At 38.6% G+C, this 16,951-nt stretch overlaps 4 non-coding genes across 4 annotated transcripts; 3 read left to right on the forward strand and 1 right to left on the reverse strand.

Annotated features, from left to right (window-relative positions):
- Nucleotides 1-1,619: 1,619 nt before the first annotated feature.
- TRNAI-AAU (transfer RNA isoleucine (anticodon AAU)) lies at nucleotides 1,620-1,693 on the reverse strand. The gene has a single exon. It is a non-coding gene; the product is annotated as a tRNA-Ile (tRNA).
- A 9,186-nt stretch (nucleotides 1,694-10,879) lies between these two features.
- Nucleotides 10,880-10,953, forward strand: TRNAI-AAU (transfer RNA isoleucine (anticodon AAU)). The gene has a single exon. It is a non-coding gene; the product is annotated as a tRNA-Ile (tRNA).
- A 1,617-nt stretch (nucleotides 10,954-12,570) lies between these two features.
- Nucleotides 12,571-12,644, forward strand: TRNAI-AAU (transfer RNA isoleucine (anticodon AAU)). Its single transcript has one exon. It is a non-coding gene; the product is annotated as a tRNA-Ile (tRNA).
- A 3,596-nt stretch (nucleotides 12,645-16,240) lies between these two features.
- On the forward strand, nucleotides 16,241-16,314 carry TRNAI-AAU (transfer RNA isoleucine (anticodon AAU)). Its single transcript has one exon. It is a non-coding gene; the product is annotated as a tRNA-Ile (tRNA).
- The last annotated feature ends 637 nt before the right edge of the window (nucleotides 16,315-16,951 follow it).

The following is a 16,951-nucleotide window of genomic DNA, read 5'->3' on the forward strand; positions in this document are numbered from 1 at the left end:
CTCCCTGAAACTCTTTTTGCATTTCTTACCGAACGCTGACATGCATTCCCTTCAAATATCACATTGTGTTCGGCCGTTCCCCAGTCGATGGGCAGGCCTTTATTTTCTTTGTCCCTACAGATATTGTTGCTTACACGGGTCCTTTCCCTCTTTCTTCGTTCTCTCTGGGGTGTAGACCTCGTATCAGCCAACCTCACTTAGCTCCTGGCACCCAATGCTCAGAATAGTGCGACATCATTCCGGAACGCTCACAGGCTACTAGGAGTGGGCTGTACGCACCAATGTGCCCTCCTGGGGACGCCGGGCTGGGGCTCCTGCAAGGGGAAAGGATAAGCAAACTAGATTGGGGAGTAGGGGGAGGAGATGGGGTGGCGTCTCTTTCCAGATTAAGTGTGTCCACACACCACCTCAATGCTGCTGCGCTGCTCCTCGATACTCCTAGGATTTTGCTTTTCTTTCCCGCCTCGCGGGTAACGGCTTCACGTGCAGCAGGATATCGGAACCGTTCTTTGGGCCATTCCAACTAGTGAACAGTCAGCTAGCTAGCTGGACGCCCCCCCCCCCCCCACTCGAGTCAGCTCTTTTGCTTGGAGTTAATGGCGACTGACCAGAAAAATTCTTGTTGAGTTCCGAATCCTGTCAACTTATCCCGAGGAGGGTGTTGATTCACTGCTGAGCAACTGGGACAATCCAATCTGCGTGTTTCCTAGTTCCTGTCAACGGTTTCTCCCTATTTGTGTCATTGGACACGCAGTGCATTTGTCCTTTTGGTTCCCTGTATTTTGTGGAAAGAGAACAGCAATCGTGCTTCTGAGATTGCACCAGTCAGGGACTGCTCACGGCAAGGTTTCAAGGAACCAGATGCGTATGTTCGAGAGGAGTAGCTGAACAAATTGTGGTGCGTGAATATCGTGGAATACGACCGTGCTGTAGACAAGGACCAATTACGAATTGTTGGAGATTAGAACCAATTAGAACTTAGAGAAGATGGAGTGATTTCCACACTCTGATGCAGACTGAAGTAAACAGAGCCAAAAAAAACAGTGTTTACACGGACGAGCACCATGTCAGTAGAAAGAACAATCACACGAAATGTTCAGATGGGAATATTGCAACATTACAAAGAACATAGCCTCTAAGGAGAGACCTAAGAAGACATCCCGACCTGCGCTCTTCAGCGGAAGCGTCGGAGGTCCACCGTGGTGGCATGTTACACTTGTTTTTATTCTATTTCAATGTATGGTTAATTTTGTTTTTCTCCCTTCTTCCTCTTTTTTTCCCTCTGTAAAGCCTGTTGCTGGCAAAATGGCATGGTTTTCTGGAAGGATTGGGGTAAGCAAGACGATCAAATTGTGGTGAGCTGAAAGATATCAATAAAAGGTCCACTTCAGGACTTTGGTCATTCTATGTGTTTTGGAATTTCTTTCAGCTCAGCTGGTGAGTCAGAAGGAACTGACCTTTATACGTGCTGGTGGTTAGGCCGGGTTAAGTAAGCGGGTATTTCAAATTTGAGTTCCGTTTCACCGACCACCACCACCCCACTACCCCACTGTGAGCAGTGACAGCAAGTTTCGAGGTATCCGAATAGAATTCTTCGGAGTATGCCTAGTGAAAAGAATTGGCCCGTACGGGGATCGAACCCGCGACCTTGGCGTTATTAGCACCACGCTCTAACCAACTGAGCTAACCGGCCTCTTAAGGGTTGCTTATTTACGCTTACATGAATAGTATAAAAAGGGTCTTCTTGGCTTCTAAAATTGTTTTTAGTAAATGAGTTCATCAGTTAAACATTTATTAAAGTGTCTATTATTCGCCAGTCATTCTTCTAAGCTCTGGGGATACAAAAAAGAGGCAAAAAACAAAGGAACTTACAATCTAACAGAGGAGAAAACAAGCAAACAAATATCTACAAGAAACTATTTATAGGATAAGTAAGATATAAGTAAAAGAGGGAAAGTAATAGAATCACTCCTGCCTTCTTCATTCTTGGGGGTGAAAGTGTGTACAAACATCAGGATTGTTAAAAGATGGCAGAGGAAGAGGTGGAAAAGCCAGTGGAGCATTTAAATAAGGAATTTCAATATTCTTGAATACAGTGGTGGTGCATTTGTGAACGGTTGCAAGTACAATGTGACCCCCTTCGTGCCTGAGAAAGGCAAGATGGAGGAGTGGGAAGTGAGTGTATTCAGCAATTGAGTGATTTGCGTATTTAAGAGAGAATGAATATGTATTTTGAAGTTTCCCCCCTCCTTTCACCCCCAAGAATGAAGAAGGCAGGAGTGAAAGAGGAGAGAAAAAATTCGAGCCAGATATCAAACTCATTGACCAGGGAAAAGGAGTGACCAGGAGGACAATTTTGATTAGGTAGTAGATATTAAATACATGACCCTCAAAGAAGGAGATGTAACTGAGGGATGGAGATGGGGGAGAATGTAGAAGTAGTAAAGATGAGAAAGGACCATTCTAAATCTTCTCTCTTAACCAGTGAATCAAAGGGAATGAGTTAAGGAATGGTGAAAGGGAGAGGAGTCAGGTTTCAGCAATAGCTTGAAGATGGAAGAAGTGAGAAAGATAAAGCTCGTGCTCAAATTTTTTTGCCCTGCTTTAAATACTAGAAAATGATCTTCATTAATAGACAGTTTTTCTTCCTCAGTCAATTGCCTTTCAAAATGCAGCAGATGGGAGGACAGGCTTGAACTGATGATGATGCTACTAATTTAACCGTTCTAGGAAACATTTTGGAATTTTGCATCAAAAATCAACGAAGTGACTGATCACTACTACTCACACCTCTTAAAGTAGTCCAAGAAAGGGGTGAAGGGCATATATATAAGAAGATCGTTATAGAAATACCTTTCGTTGCAATTTTTTTTAAAAAACTGAAAACAAGGGGGAAGAAGGGCCCTTTGATTGCACAGCATTGTTGAAAAAAAGCTTAACAGAAGGGAAGATTATTTTGCTTTAAGAAAGAGCAAAAAAGAGCAAAGGATTCAGAATATCCGTGGGAAGACTTACAGGAAATGAAGCTGCTGGGCAGTTTTATTACCCTCGTGTTAAATTTAATATATTATGTGTAACATAAAATTCAATCTCATAAACAGTCCTCTTTTTATTGAAATTTTCATGTTAAATTTATCATTTTAAAATTTTAAAGATAAGACTATGTCAACTTGAGTCAATGCTTATTCTCTGTTGGAAAAGTAATTCTTCTTTTAATAACTCCTTTATAATTCCTTTATAATAGGAATGTTACATTCCTTTATAAACTCTAACCCAAACCATATTCAACGTACTTTTAGCAGAAATAGAGATGAAACTAAATAATTCGAGAAATATTACTTATGTGTAGATAAAGCTCATACAATATGACAATAACACCTAAATTAATTTACTCATTAATTGTTCTACCCATCAAATTCCTATGGGCATATAACAAAATCTATGTGAAAGAATAAAAAGTCAAGAATTATAAGTGTAATAATGAAAAAAAGTAGGAAGGAGGAGAGATTATTAATACCAGATCTCAAACTATAATAATAAAAAAAATAGCAATCATTAAAAGTGATTAGGCTAAAATTGGAATTTTTTTTTAAAATGAAGTCAAATAAGTGGAACAAATTAGATATATAAAATAAGGAGTCAAACAAAGATGATAGCATAGCATTCCACAAATTCAAGGATGCCACTTACTAGGGTCAGGATTCACTACTTGCTTAAAAACAAACAAATTGCTGGAAAAATCTGGAAAACAGTTTGGCAGAAAATGGGTATAGATCAGCCCTCACACCTATACCAAGATATGTGCCTTAAACATATTGACAAACATAAACATAGAGGAGCAAGGAAGAAATTATCTTTCAGATGTATGTGTGCCAAAAGAGTTGTTGTTTTCACAAGCAATGGTAAGAATGACAGAAAGTTTAAAGGACAATTTTGGTTACATAAAATTTTAAAGTTTTTATATAAATAAATCTCATGCTGTCTAAAAAAGCAAAAACAGATAGTACGGGAAAGAATATTTGAAGGAAGTTTCTAAAATAAAGATCTAGATTTAGGAAAGATAAGGAGCCAATTCAAATTTTAAAAATAAATTTATACTGATATTTTCTAATTCTTACATCATTATAGTATCCCATGTATCCCTCTTTCATCTCTCCAAGTAGGGTTTTTAGAGAGAAAAAAAAGTTAGCACAACTGATTAATACACTGAAAAACATGTGACATACAACACCTATGAATCGATCACTTTCATGAATGATGGGAGTGTCTTCTAATATCTCTTCATTTAAGTCCCATTAGATCTTTATAATTTTATTGTATTTACCTTTGATTTTGTTGCGTATGTGTGGGGATCATTCTTTCCATTTGCATTGTTATAATTACTGTGTATATTGTTTTCTTCACTATGCTTATTTCATTAATTCATGTAGATCTTTCCATACTTCTCTGTATTGATCACACATGTTATTTCTTACAGTGCATTAAAATTCCACTAATACCCACCTATCATGTTTTATTTAGCCATTCTCTACTGGATGAGCCTCTACTTTGTTTACAATTCTTAGTTATCACCAAAAAAAAAAAAAAAATGCTGCTATAAGTATTTTGAGTGTACAGGGACTTTTTTTCTTATCAGTGATTTTCTTGGGACTAAACTAAGTCCAGAGTTATAGGATGAAGAGCCATTTCCCCTAGATAGAATTTTTTTTAAATTCTCAAAAGAAGGAATCTAAGCTATCAATAAATATATGGGGGGAAATTGCTCCAAATTTCTAAGAACTGTAGAAATGCACATTCAAGCAACTGTAAGTTTCTACTCACACCCTTTATACTGGAAAAGATAAGGAAAGAGGAAAATGACAAATATTGGAGCTATGGGAAAACAAGAAGAATAGAGTACTGTTAGTGGGGATATGAATTGGTTTATTCGTTCTGGAAGCAATTTAGGACTATACTACTACTTAAAGATTTGTACAACGAACAGATTGAAAAAAGAGGCAATGGATTTATACTTATAAGAATATTTCTAGTAGCTCTTTTTTGAGTGGCCAAGAATTAGAAACTAAGAGTGGATCCACTTATTGTGGAATGAACATAATGGATTATTATTGTGCCATTAAAGAGACCAAATGGACAGTTTCAGAGGAAGCTGGGAAAACTTTTATGAACTGATACTAACTGAAGTGAACAGAACTTGGGTATACAGTGACAGAGACATTATTGAGAAAAACAACTTTGAAATACTTGAGAACTCTGATCAACTCAATAGCAAACCAGTAGTCCAAAGGATTGAAAATATAACATATCACCCACATATAACATATCACCCACCTTTAGCTAGAGGGGTGAAGGATTTAAAATGTCATCATAATATAACTTTCTGGACTTAGGTTCCTTCCTATATATCATGTGTAACTGGGATGATCACTTTTCTATATATGATAAGTCAATTTAAATGATTTGTTTATATGTTCATAGGTGGTTCAAGTGTGTCTTGTGCAATTGGCTGGAACTGCAGATTCTGTCACAGGGAGGAAAGGATGGAGACAGTTAAGAATTTGGGCTGGCCATTTAACAGGGAAGGAGCATTAGGAAGGGATTCTTTGCTTAGTTTTAGTTTTGCTTAGATTCACTTTCATGCCAATGAGAGGGATTTGGAATAAAATTAGTTTCATAACTCAAGCATTCAAGCAAACTTACTCTGTAGTTACCTCAAAAGAAACTGTTAAAACAAATTTTGTGGGAGAAAGTTGCCCAGAAGAGATAAAGTGAAATTTGAAATTCAAGTTACCTCTCCAAACCTAAGGTCACTCTGTCTGATTTTTGTAGTTTCCCTGAAATAAGTATAGGGACTCGTGGGTATGGATTAAAAGAACTGTCAATGTGTCCTTATCAGGGAAAGGCTCCTTAGTCATTATGCTTTAGCAAATGAAAGCTGAGATGATCCTGAAGAGATGAAACACAGAAACTGCTTGCAGACAGAAGCCACTACAAGATGAAAGGAGATACTGAGGAAAAATGATATGATAGCATATGAAAAAATAAGGAGCATTTATCATTATCTTACATGACCAGAGACATTAGTAGTCCTAAAGCTTTGGGGGTGTGGATTGACTTGTTGTATGTACAAAACCCAAAAACACTTGTGCCCCAGACAAGTGATTTCTAGCATATGTATCTTCAGCAATAATCCTTAGTCACACATGTGCCCTCCATGCCTGTTGTCTGATTATATATGATCTCTATGCATGTTCTATTCACAAGTCTTAATCTGTAGAAGAGTAGACATCATAAATGCCATGGCATTGCATAAATGTGCTGTTCTGGGAAGGGTATTATTTTTTGTTTTGTTTGTTTTGTTTTGTTTCTTAAAGCTTTTTATTTTCAAAACATATGCACGAATAATTTTTCAACATTAACCCTTGCATAGCCTTGTGTTCCAAATTTTCTCCTCCTTCCCCCCACTCCCTCCTCTGGATGGCAAGCAATTCAATATATGTTAAATTCAATATATGTAAATATATTTATACAATTATCTTACTGTATAAGAATCAGATCAAAAAGGAAAGAAAATGAGTAAGAAAACAAAATGCAAGTGAACAATAACAAAGAGAGTGAGAATGTTTTGTTGTGATCCACATTCAGTTCCCACAGTCTTCTCTCTGAATGTAGATAGCTGTCCTCATCAGGAGACATTTGGAACTGGCCTCAATCATCTCATTGTTGGAAAGAGTCATGTTAATCACAATTGATTGTTGTATCATATTGCTGTTGCTGTGTACAATGATCTTCTGGTTCTGCTCATTTCACTTAGCATCAGTTCATTTGTCTCTCCAGGACTCCCTAAAATCAACCTGCTGATCATGTCTTGTAGAACAATAATATTCCATAACATTCATTCATATATCACAACTTATTAAGCAACTCTCCCACTTAAGGGCATCCACTCAATTTCCAGTTTCTTATCACTACAAAAAGGGCTGCCACAAAAATTTTTGCACATGTGGGTCCTTTTCCCTCTTTTATGATCTCTTTGGGATATAAGCTCAGTAGAAATTCTGCTGGATCAAAGAGTGTTCACAGTTTGATAACTTTTTGAGCATAGTTCCAAAATGCTCTCCAGAATGGCTGGATCCATTCACAATTCCACCAACAATGTATTAGTGTCCCAGTTTTCCTACATCCCCTCCAACATTTGTCACTATCTTTTCCTGTCATTTTAGCCAATCTGAGAGGTGTATAGTGGTATCTCAGAGTTGTCTTAATTTGCATTTCTCTTATCAATAGTGATTTAGAGAACCTTTACATATGGCTAGAAATGGTTTTAATTTCTTCATCTGAAAATTGTCTGATCATATCCTTTGACCATTTATCAGTTGGAGAATGGCTTGAATTCTTATAAATTTGAGTCAGTCCTCTATATATTTTAGAAACGAGGCTTTTATCGGGGAATAAATGTAAAAATGTTTTCCCAATTTATTGCTTCCCTTCTAATCTTGTCTGTATTAGTTTTGTTCGTTCAGAAACTTTTTAACTTAATATCAAAATTATCTATTTGGTGTTCAATTATGAATTCCAGTTCTCCTTTGGTCATGAATTCCTTCCTTCTCCATAGATCTGAGAAGTAAACTATGCTATGTTCTTCTAATTTGCTTATAATATCACTCTTTATGTCCAAATGATGAACCCATTTCTACCTTATGTTGGCATATGGTGTTAGGTGTGGGTTAATGCCTAGTTTCTTCCATTCTAGTTTCCAATTTTCCCAGCAGTTTTTGTCAAATAGTGAGTTCTTATGAGGGGTGTTATTTTGAGGTGGAAATGAAGGGTCTATATTTTCTGATTCAGTCACTTTATTTAAAGTCAAATGTATTTTAGGTAAGTGATAAAAATAAAGATATCATGGGGCTCATCAACCATAAGATTTTTGTTTGTTCCATTATATTAAAAGTTTTATTAATTCCTTTCATTTTTACTTAATTTTCTGGTGAAGGACTTGCAGACTGTGTGTTTAAACCCTCCCTTCCACTCAAACCTTCCCTCCTTATCCAGGATTCAGAGATGTCATGGGAAGAAGAAAACAGTCGATCTTAGGACCTGAAAGAGTTCCAGTCTGAAAGATCACAGCCTATATAAGCTGTGCATTAAAACATGTGTCCTATCTATGTGATATAAGTTTGTGACCAAAACTGTGCACATGTTTGTTCAGCCTACTGGCATTTAGGGTCTGGAGCCATGAAGGTATGGAATTGTATCATTTTGATACATTGTTTGAAATCACTAATAATAAGAGTAGTTGTATCATTTTGGATGTTGCTGGAATCTAATCCATCCATGAAGGTGGTTAACCAGAGCCTAGAAGCTAGAAGTTATGGAGGCTTGTATGATTGTGGGAAGAAGGATGATCATAGAAAGAGGATGGAGGTGAGCTTTAATGAGAAGTGGGGCAATTGTTGCACAGTGGAAGGGGAGGGACACTGACTCTAGAGGAAGAGACGAGTAAAGTGGAAGACATGGAGGATGGGGGGAGATCAGGTGCTCTTAAAAATGAAGCCCTTTCATTTGTTCCCCAGATAAATCCCCAAGGGATTCCCAAAAAACATTATTGTAAAAATTGTCTTAGAAAGTTTAGTTTGAAAAAAAGAGATTTCAGGATAAGAGAATAATGGAAATTCAGAAAGATTCTGTTGAAATTTTCTTGTTTAATTCTAGATCTGATTGTTCATGTGCACCATATAGAGTTCAGAATGTTGGGTCCATTGTCTTCATACTAGCATGTCTCATTTTGCAAATAAATATAAAATTTATCTTTCCACTGTGTATGTCAAAAAATTCTGGAAATTCTGAATCAAAGAGATATTTTAGTCACTCTTTTAGCCAAATTCCAAATTATTTTCTTGACTATTTGGAACAATGACATCTTCTCTGAGTGTTTTAATGTCTCTGCTTTTCCATGACTTGTTCATCATTGACTATTTCTAACTTCTGCCATCTTTGCCAACTTTCTGAGTGTTAGATGAAATTTGCACATTTCTCTTATTATTAGTGATTTCAAATAATGCTTCATATGGCTGGTAATAATTTGTAATCCCTCATCCTTTTGAAGGGGAGAACATTTTGATCATCCCCTTTGACAAGCAATGTAGATGGAGAATGACTTTTGGTCTTCTGTACATGTGATAGATGCCTATATATTATGGATAGTAGATGTTTTCAGATATATGTGACTCAAAAGTATCCCATCCTGTTACACCCTGCCCTGCCATTGGCCATTTTGCTTCTTATCTTCTTTACTACAGTAATTCATTACTACTATGATTTAGCACTAAATCTGAAAACTTGTTTGAATAGTTTCATCTTTTTTTAAAAAAAAAAGTTAAATTAGTACATTGCTGGGTATATAATCCAAAAAGACTGATTTTTTTTTAAAGAAAGATTCCTTTTGAACCAAAATATTCATAGGGACACCTTTTTGTAGTAATGAAGTGGAATCAAAGTGGAAGCCCATCTATTGGGTAATGGCTTGCAAGGGATTATTTTTGGGCTGTAAGAAATGATGCTATAGAAAAGAATAGGAAGACATATATCAACTGCTGCATAGTGAAGCAATAGAACCAAGAATGCAAGACATAAAATGACTACAGCAACATCAATGATAAGAAAAATAACAATGAAAGAATCAAAATTGAATTTGGTGAAATTATAATGTCCAAGGATGACCTTAAAGAAGAATCATTTGAAGAAGTGAGTGATCCAGATTGCACTGGATAAAATGTCATATTATTTCTGTGTACTTAATTTTGCTGAACAAATTCCCTCCATTTTTCTAATTCCTTATTATAGGGTTTATGAAAAAGGCAGGAGTATAGTGACAAATACAAATGATATTTTATATACATACATACATACATATATATAGAGAGAGAGAGAGAGAGAGAAAGAGAGAGAGAAAGAGAGAGAGAGAGAGAGAGAGAGAGCGCGCACCTCCCTACATATATTCATCTAATAATAATTTTTAAAACTTGCTGGGGAACATGAGAACTCATTTAGGTAGACAATAGTTTCAGATTCTTTCCAATGTATACAAGTTCCAAATGACTTCTCTACCCAAACATATCAGGTCATATCTTTATCAATTAGAGATTAGAGTGAGTTAACTTTTTTAACTACAGCTTAAGAAGACAAACTGAGTAAAGAGTAGGGGGAAAATATGTCTGTTAGTTCTGAAAACTGATATAAAAGAAATATGAGAATTTACTCATGTATATTAGATCAAGAATCAGTTCCCTGGTTAACAAAATATGTCATTGTCAGTGGGTATGAAGAGATTTCAAAAGATTTTCATATGATCACCCATCTAATGAAATAGTGCTACATGTCATAAATAAGAAAAATACAAATCAAAATAGCTCTGAGACCTTTTCTTACAAGAAGTGAACTGACAAAGATGGCAAAAAAAAAAAAAAATGGGAATAGTCAGTATTAGGAAGACAAATGATAATTCACTGGTGATGGAACTGCAAATTGTTTCAATTATTCTGGAAAACAGTCAAAAGTCACTGAACTATTCATACTCTCATTATATATAATGTGGCCATGAAAATTGGCTAAAAGCTCACTACTTTTTGGTTAGTTTTTTGGATAATTCTCTCAGTAATCAAAATTTACATAGGAAGGCAGGGAAAGGTAAGGAAAAGGAAGAGAAGGCAAGAAAGAGGAAAGAAAGGCAAGGAAGAGGCAGGAGGAAAGGGCAAACTTTGAGTCTAGTTACCTCACCCGCTGTCAACAATGACGATAAAAAATTTTAAAAACCCTTTCCCTGTACAGTCTGAGGCTTGTAATAACACTGAGGAAGGATTCGGGAAATTGAAATTCGTAGGGCCGGTTAGCTCAGTTGGTTAGAGCGTGGTGCTAATAACGCCAAGGTCGCGGGTTCGATCCCCGTACGGGCCATGCACCCTTTTCTTTGCAAGGAAGGTAATCTTCCGGGACCTGCATCTTGAATCTAGCACTAACTAATTTAAGATAAGAGAGTCTGTCTTTGCGGGACAAACTAGAATCTGGACATTGTAGATAAAAAATAGATAACCAGGTGAAATTGGGAAACCTGTATACCCTGTAGGAAGGAGCGCTAGAACTGACTCTCGAAAGAGCGGGAATTTGACCGGACTTAAATGAGGAGCTAGTGCATTCCTGAAAACAGCAACAAGCCCCGTGGCAAAGGTCTCGGGAGGCAGGGAAATGGCCTGAGTGGGAGAGGACCCAGGCCCGTGAGACACACTGCTTAACATTCGTGGGCGCCGAAAACGAAAGGACTTTTGATTACCTCGTTTGATGAATTTCGAGCGTCATTTAAGTCAACTTTCTCCTGAGCACTGTAACTACGTTTGTTTTTTTTTTGTTGTTGTTTTTTGGGGGGTTTTTTTTGAGGAATTTTATCTTTGGGAACCCTGAAAACTGTGTGAGGGAAATGGCTGATGTCGAAGAGAATTTCAAGTCAGGATGGATCCCTGTCCTTTTGAATGCCCTCTCTCATTCTAAAAGGGAATAATTTAACTGGTGAATCTGTCAGTCACGTTTATTATATTATTTTCGTAAATTACAAGTACAGTATTTTCTTCCACACCAGAGTACAAGGACGAGACGTTTCTTGTCATTTAAGGGCATCCGATGCAGCCAATTCAATCCATTCCTTTCTTTGACATTGCAAAGAGAACTTTCGAGTCCCCTCTCCCCGTTTCATTTAGCTTCTACTTCCGTGTGCCTTTTAGTTTCCTTTATCACAACATCAGCAATCGACGTGAGTTTCGAGTCCTCCAGGACCCTGTCATCCTGCTGTTTGTCAGTTAGAAACCTCACATTTGGAGGATGTGCATTTCAGTCATTTTTCTCGATGACATCAAAATGTTGTGCCTACTTTGCCAAACCACCATTGTTCCTAATTCTAATATTTTCTTTCATTTTTATGACAACAATTAAAATGAGGGAAAAAATTATACACCTTCTTTATTGATTAACCAATAATAGCCCTGGTTGTTTAAGTATGTGTTCCTTGACCACTCAGATCATAGTAAACTCCTTGAGCAGGAGCCATAGAATCACAATCCTCTAGTTCTGCACTCTGGTTCTGTACATGTTCACTAAATGATGGATAAAGAGGATGATTTTCACTGAGACCCCCAGGGGATTTCGCTTCTCAATGGGATTCACATAGAAAGGGAAAATCTTCTCAGTAGGAACGCTAAAGAGGGTGGGTATTGAAGCTCTTTCTGGTTAGCACCCATAGTGCTTTCACCTCGGAAAAAGGGCTTCGGGGAGTAATAGAATGACGAAAGATATCATCTATTATTACGATTTTAGCAATCCCAATTTACATAGGGAAGGGAAAGTAGGGGAAGGGAAAAGAAAGCAGGGGAAGGGAAGAGAAGGCAAGGGCACAGAAGGAGATATAGAAGGAAGGGCAGACTGAATCCGGATATCCAACTAACACGAATGGCAATAAATGACAGATCCAGGATACACTGAATTTCTTCACAAATTACAAAGTATTTAGGAAAATCCACTTTGTGGGGCCGGTTAGCTCAGTTGGTTAGAGCGTGGTGCTAATAACGCCAAGGTCGCGGGTTCGATCCCCGTACGGGCCACACCCTTTTGCCCACGGCCTGCCACTCCGGATCAAATAATCGCGGATTATTTCACAATGAAAATATAACTTTTCCACAATATGCCATCAACGAATAACCATGAAAAGCAGTCTGTCCTCCAGAAACTAACTACAACTTCAACTTTGGAGCCCTTGGAGGCCTTGGAATCCTCGGTACAAAAGGGCTCTTGTTCTAACTTTAGAAAGAGCGTAAATTCCACCTGGCCTAGGTGAGGAGCTAGTGCATTCCAGGAAAAAAGAAAAAAGAAAAAAAAAAAAGCTTGAAGCCCCGTGACAGAGGTCTCCGGAAGAAGACAAATGGCCTGAGTAGGCTGATGCTACCCCCTGCTTAGCACTCCCGGGACCCAAAAACAACACTTTTGATTGTGCTCTCTGATGAATCTCGAGATTCATTTGTTAAGTCGACTTTCACCTGAGCTCTGTCACTACGTTTATTATTATTATTATTATTTTATCTTTGGGAACCCTGCAAACCATGTGAGAGAAATCAATGATGTCGGAAAATAAGATTTTCCAAGCCAGGAGGATCCTTTTGTATTTCCTCTCTCATTCTAGGAGGGGATAATTTAACTGGTGAATCTGTCTGTGTCACGCTTGTTACCAAAACACAAAATAAAAAAATAAACACACAGTGTTTCCTGTGTCCCCTGCGCTAGCGTTCAAGAACGAGATGTTTCTTGTCATCATTTAAGGGAATCCGATGCACTTAATTCAATCCATTCCTTTCTTTGCCATTGTAAAGAAAACTTTTCGAGCCTCCCCTCCCTTCCTTCATTCAGCTCCTACTTCCTTTTGCCTTCTTGTTTCATTTGTGACAGCAACAGCAATCGACGTAGATGAGCTTCGAGTCTTCCAGAATCTTGACAGTCTGCTGTTTGTCAAAGATCTCACATTTGGAGGATGTGCATTTCTGTCATTTTCCTTGATGGGATCAAAATGTTATGCCTCCTTTGCTAAACCACTATTGTTTCTAATTCTAGTATTTTCTCTCATTTTTATGACAACAATTAAAATGATAAAAAAAAAAAAAATCCTTTTCATTGATTAACTAACAACCCTGGTTGGTAAGTGTTCCTTCACCACTCAGATCACAGTAAACTCCTTGAGAGCAGGAGCCATACATAGAATCAAAATCCTCTGGTTCTGCACTCTAGTTCTGTATATGTTCACTAAATGATGGATAAAGAGAATCATCACTGAAGCCCAGGGCATATCGCTTCTCAGTAGGTTTCACAAGGAAAGGGAAAATCTTTCCATGTAGGAATGCTAAAAAGGGTTGGAATGGAAGTTCTTCTGGTCAGTACCCATAGTTCTTTCACCTCGAAAAAAGGGCCTCGGGGAATAGTAGGTTGACGGAGAATGTTTCCTCTTTTTTTTTTTTAATAATGAGTAGCTGTCCACTCCACTTTCTTGTAGTTCGATGCTCTTTTTTTTTCATTTTACCTCCCCCAAGGAGAAATACCCAATTCCCCAGCTTATCCCTTTAATTCCAGGTTTCTATGACGTCCTCTCGATGCGGACCTGGCTCTGTTCCTTCTCCACTCTGAATCTCTAAAGGCTGCTGACCTTTCTCTTCTTCCTCTGAGAGCACAGTACCCAGGAGAATCGTAACACAGGGCCGTTGACTAGTTTAGGAAAGAATTGTATCCAGAAGGTGGCAATCCAAGGGTCCACGTCTCTCAACTTCCCAGAAACTTCTGTCTCTATCCGGGAGCCCCTTGGCCTCCACACACTTCGACCAATTCGTGCCATGCGCTATGGTCCCAGTTCTCTCTTTGCCTAGAGGACAGTTGGGGTCTGGGAGATTTGTGTCCCTTAAAAAATCCAACACGTGTCTGACAAGCAGAGCCCAGGGCCATGTAGGAATGCTCTCAAACTTTCTGGTAGGCAGACTAGTCTACTTAGTTTAGGCTTCATCTTCTGTCTCATCCAGGCAATTGGAGCAGCCCATTACCTGTTCTTCCAGCTTCTTGGATCTGTCCTGCTGCAAAAAGAATCTTCCAGAAGCAGGGCGGCTGCCCAGGCCATTTTGTCCTTTGACAATCTTTAGTGGCATTCAGTGAATTCCTCTTCAACTGTTTTTCCTCAGTCTCCTTCTCCACTTTGAATGTCCCTTGGCAGACAGGGAAAGGTTTGAATACCTTGCAATCACACACCTTATTCTAGATTACTTTGGGGATTTCTTGTAACTGTCACCAAAGATTAGCCTACACCTAAGTCTCACTTCCTTATAAGCTCCCCACAAATAGTCCTCAGTTCCCCAGTCTAAAGTTCAAAACCACTTCCATTCTCCCTCACAACAGAAGACATCCTGATGTTTCTCATTTCCATAGCTTCAAACATCACAGCTTCAGAATTCACCTACCAGGCTAACTGTCCCACTCCACAGCTTTGGTCTCAAACAATTGCCAAGAAGCCAGAACCAATGTCTGCACCCACAGCTTCTGATCTAAAAATCGGTCAGCTGTCTCAAGGTCCCTCAGTCTTCAAATCCCAACTTATTTGGGAGAGGACAAGGGACACAAAATTGGAGCACTCTCCTAGTAGACAAACAGTAAGACTGCTTCTGGCTTATGGCCAAAGTTGTTGTTATGGTTGTTGTTTGTCTTTAGTTCTGGAAGAAGTCCAAAGCATCGGAAAAGTGACTTCTAGATGAACTGGATTCAAACGAGGGAGGACTATGCAAAATCACTAGCTTTACTTTCTCCATTTGACTCCCATGACAAGTTATAGATCGAGAAGAGTAGAGATCGCTCTTTGTGCAATGGAAGATTTTAGCTTTTTTTTAAAATTAATAATAGCTTTTTATTTTTCAAAACACATGGAAAGATAGTTCTCAACATTAACCCTTGAAAAACTGTGTTCCAAGTTTGTTTCCCTCATCTCCTTCCCTCTCCCCTACACAGCAAGTAATCCAATATAGGTTAAGCATGTGCCATTCTTTTCCTGTCATTTTAGCCAATTTGAGAGATGTGAAGTACTACCTCAGAGTTGAGATTTTATCTTTCACCCCTGTCATGTTGTGTAAGACAACACCCATTCAGTGATTAAGGCTGGGCAAGAAATGAGGCAAAAGATGATCTCTTTTACTTAGATCCCCTTCTCTCCGCACCCCACCCTCCTTCCCCGCTTTAAAAAAAAAAAAAAAAAAAAAAAAAAAAAAAAAAAGGACCTTAGGGTTTCTGGCCAATAATGGAAACAATTGCTATTTCCATTCCCTCTGAGCCTTCAGAGCCCAAACAATGACCAAATGGTTCTTGGACTGGGACCTATTGTTGATCAACAGATGAAAGTTGGAGTGGTTTGTGTTTAAGGCATAGTCCTTAATAAGAAATAAATCTAGCCCCTAAACCCAAGATATCTTGCAAGTTTTAGCAATCACAATTTACATAGGGAAGGGAAAAGAGGGGAAGAGAAAAGAAGGCCAGGGCACAGGAGATGCAGGAAGAAGGGCAGATTCTGAGTCCAGTTATCCAATCGACTCTGTCAGGAACGGCAAGAACTAAGTCCCAGGAAACTCTGAATTTTTTTTTTTGACAGTAATTATAAAAGGCTTAGGCAAAATGAGTCCCATGGGGCCGGTTAGCTCAGTTGGTTAGAGCGTGGTGCTAATAACGCCAAGGTCGCGGGTTCGATCCCCGTACGGGCCACACGTCTCCCTTTTGCTAGGGACTACCCACTCCGGGTCAAATAATCGCGGATTATTTCAAAATGAAAATCCAACTTTCCCCACAGCATGACACCAAGGAATAACAATGAAAAGCACTGTCCTCCAGAGACTAACTACAGCTTGAGCCTTGGAGACACAAAATAGTTAACAGTGTTCTCCCAAGAACCTGTCTGCTATGCAGAAGAGCTCTTGTTCGAACTCCAGAAAGAGCCTAAATTCCACCAGGCCCAGCTAGAGCTAGTGCACTCTAGAAAAAAAACTGCAAGCTTTGTGACAGAAGCCTCCGGAGGAAGACAAATCCCTCAGGAGCCAAAAACAGCCCTTCTGATTGTGCTGTCTGATGACTCTCGAGATTCATTTGTTAAGTGGATTTTCTCCTGAGCTCTGTTACTACGTTTTATCTTTTTGGGCAATTTTGTCTTTGAGGACCCTGCAAACGGTGTGTGAGGGAAATACCTGATGTCGGAGAGATTTCCAAGCCAGGATGGACCTCTGTCCTTAATGTATTTCTCTCACTCTAGGAGGGAATAATTTAACTGGTGAATCAAAACTCAAAATAAAAGTACACAGTGTTTTCTCTGTCCCTTGCGCCAGAGTGTGTTGGGAGCTAACGGCCT

The sequence above is a fragment of the Antechinus flavipes genome, chromosome 4, assembly GCF_016432865.1.
Source record: "Antechinus flavipes isolate AdamAnt ecotype Samford, QLD, Australia chromosome 4, AdamAnt_v2, whole genome shotgun sequence".
Taxonomy (NCBI): domain Eukaryota; kingdom Metazoa; phylum Chordata; class Mammalia; order Dasyuromorphia; family Dasyuridae; genus Antechinus; species Antechinus flavipes.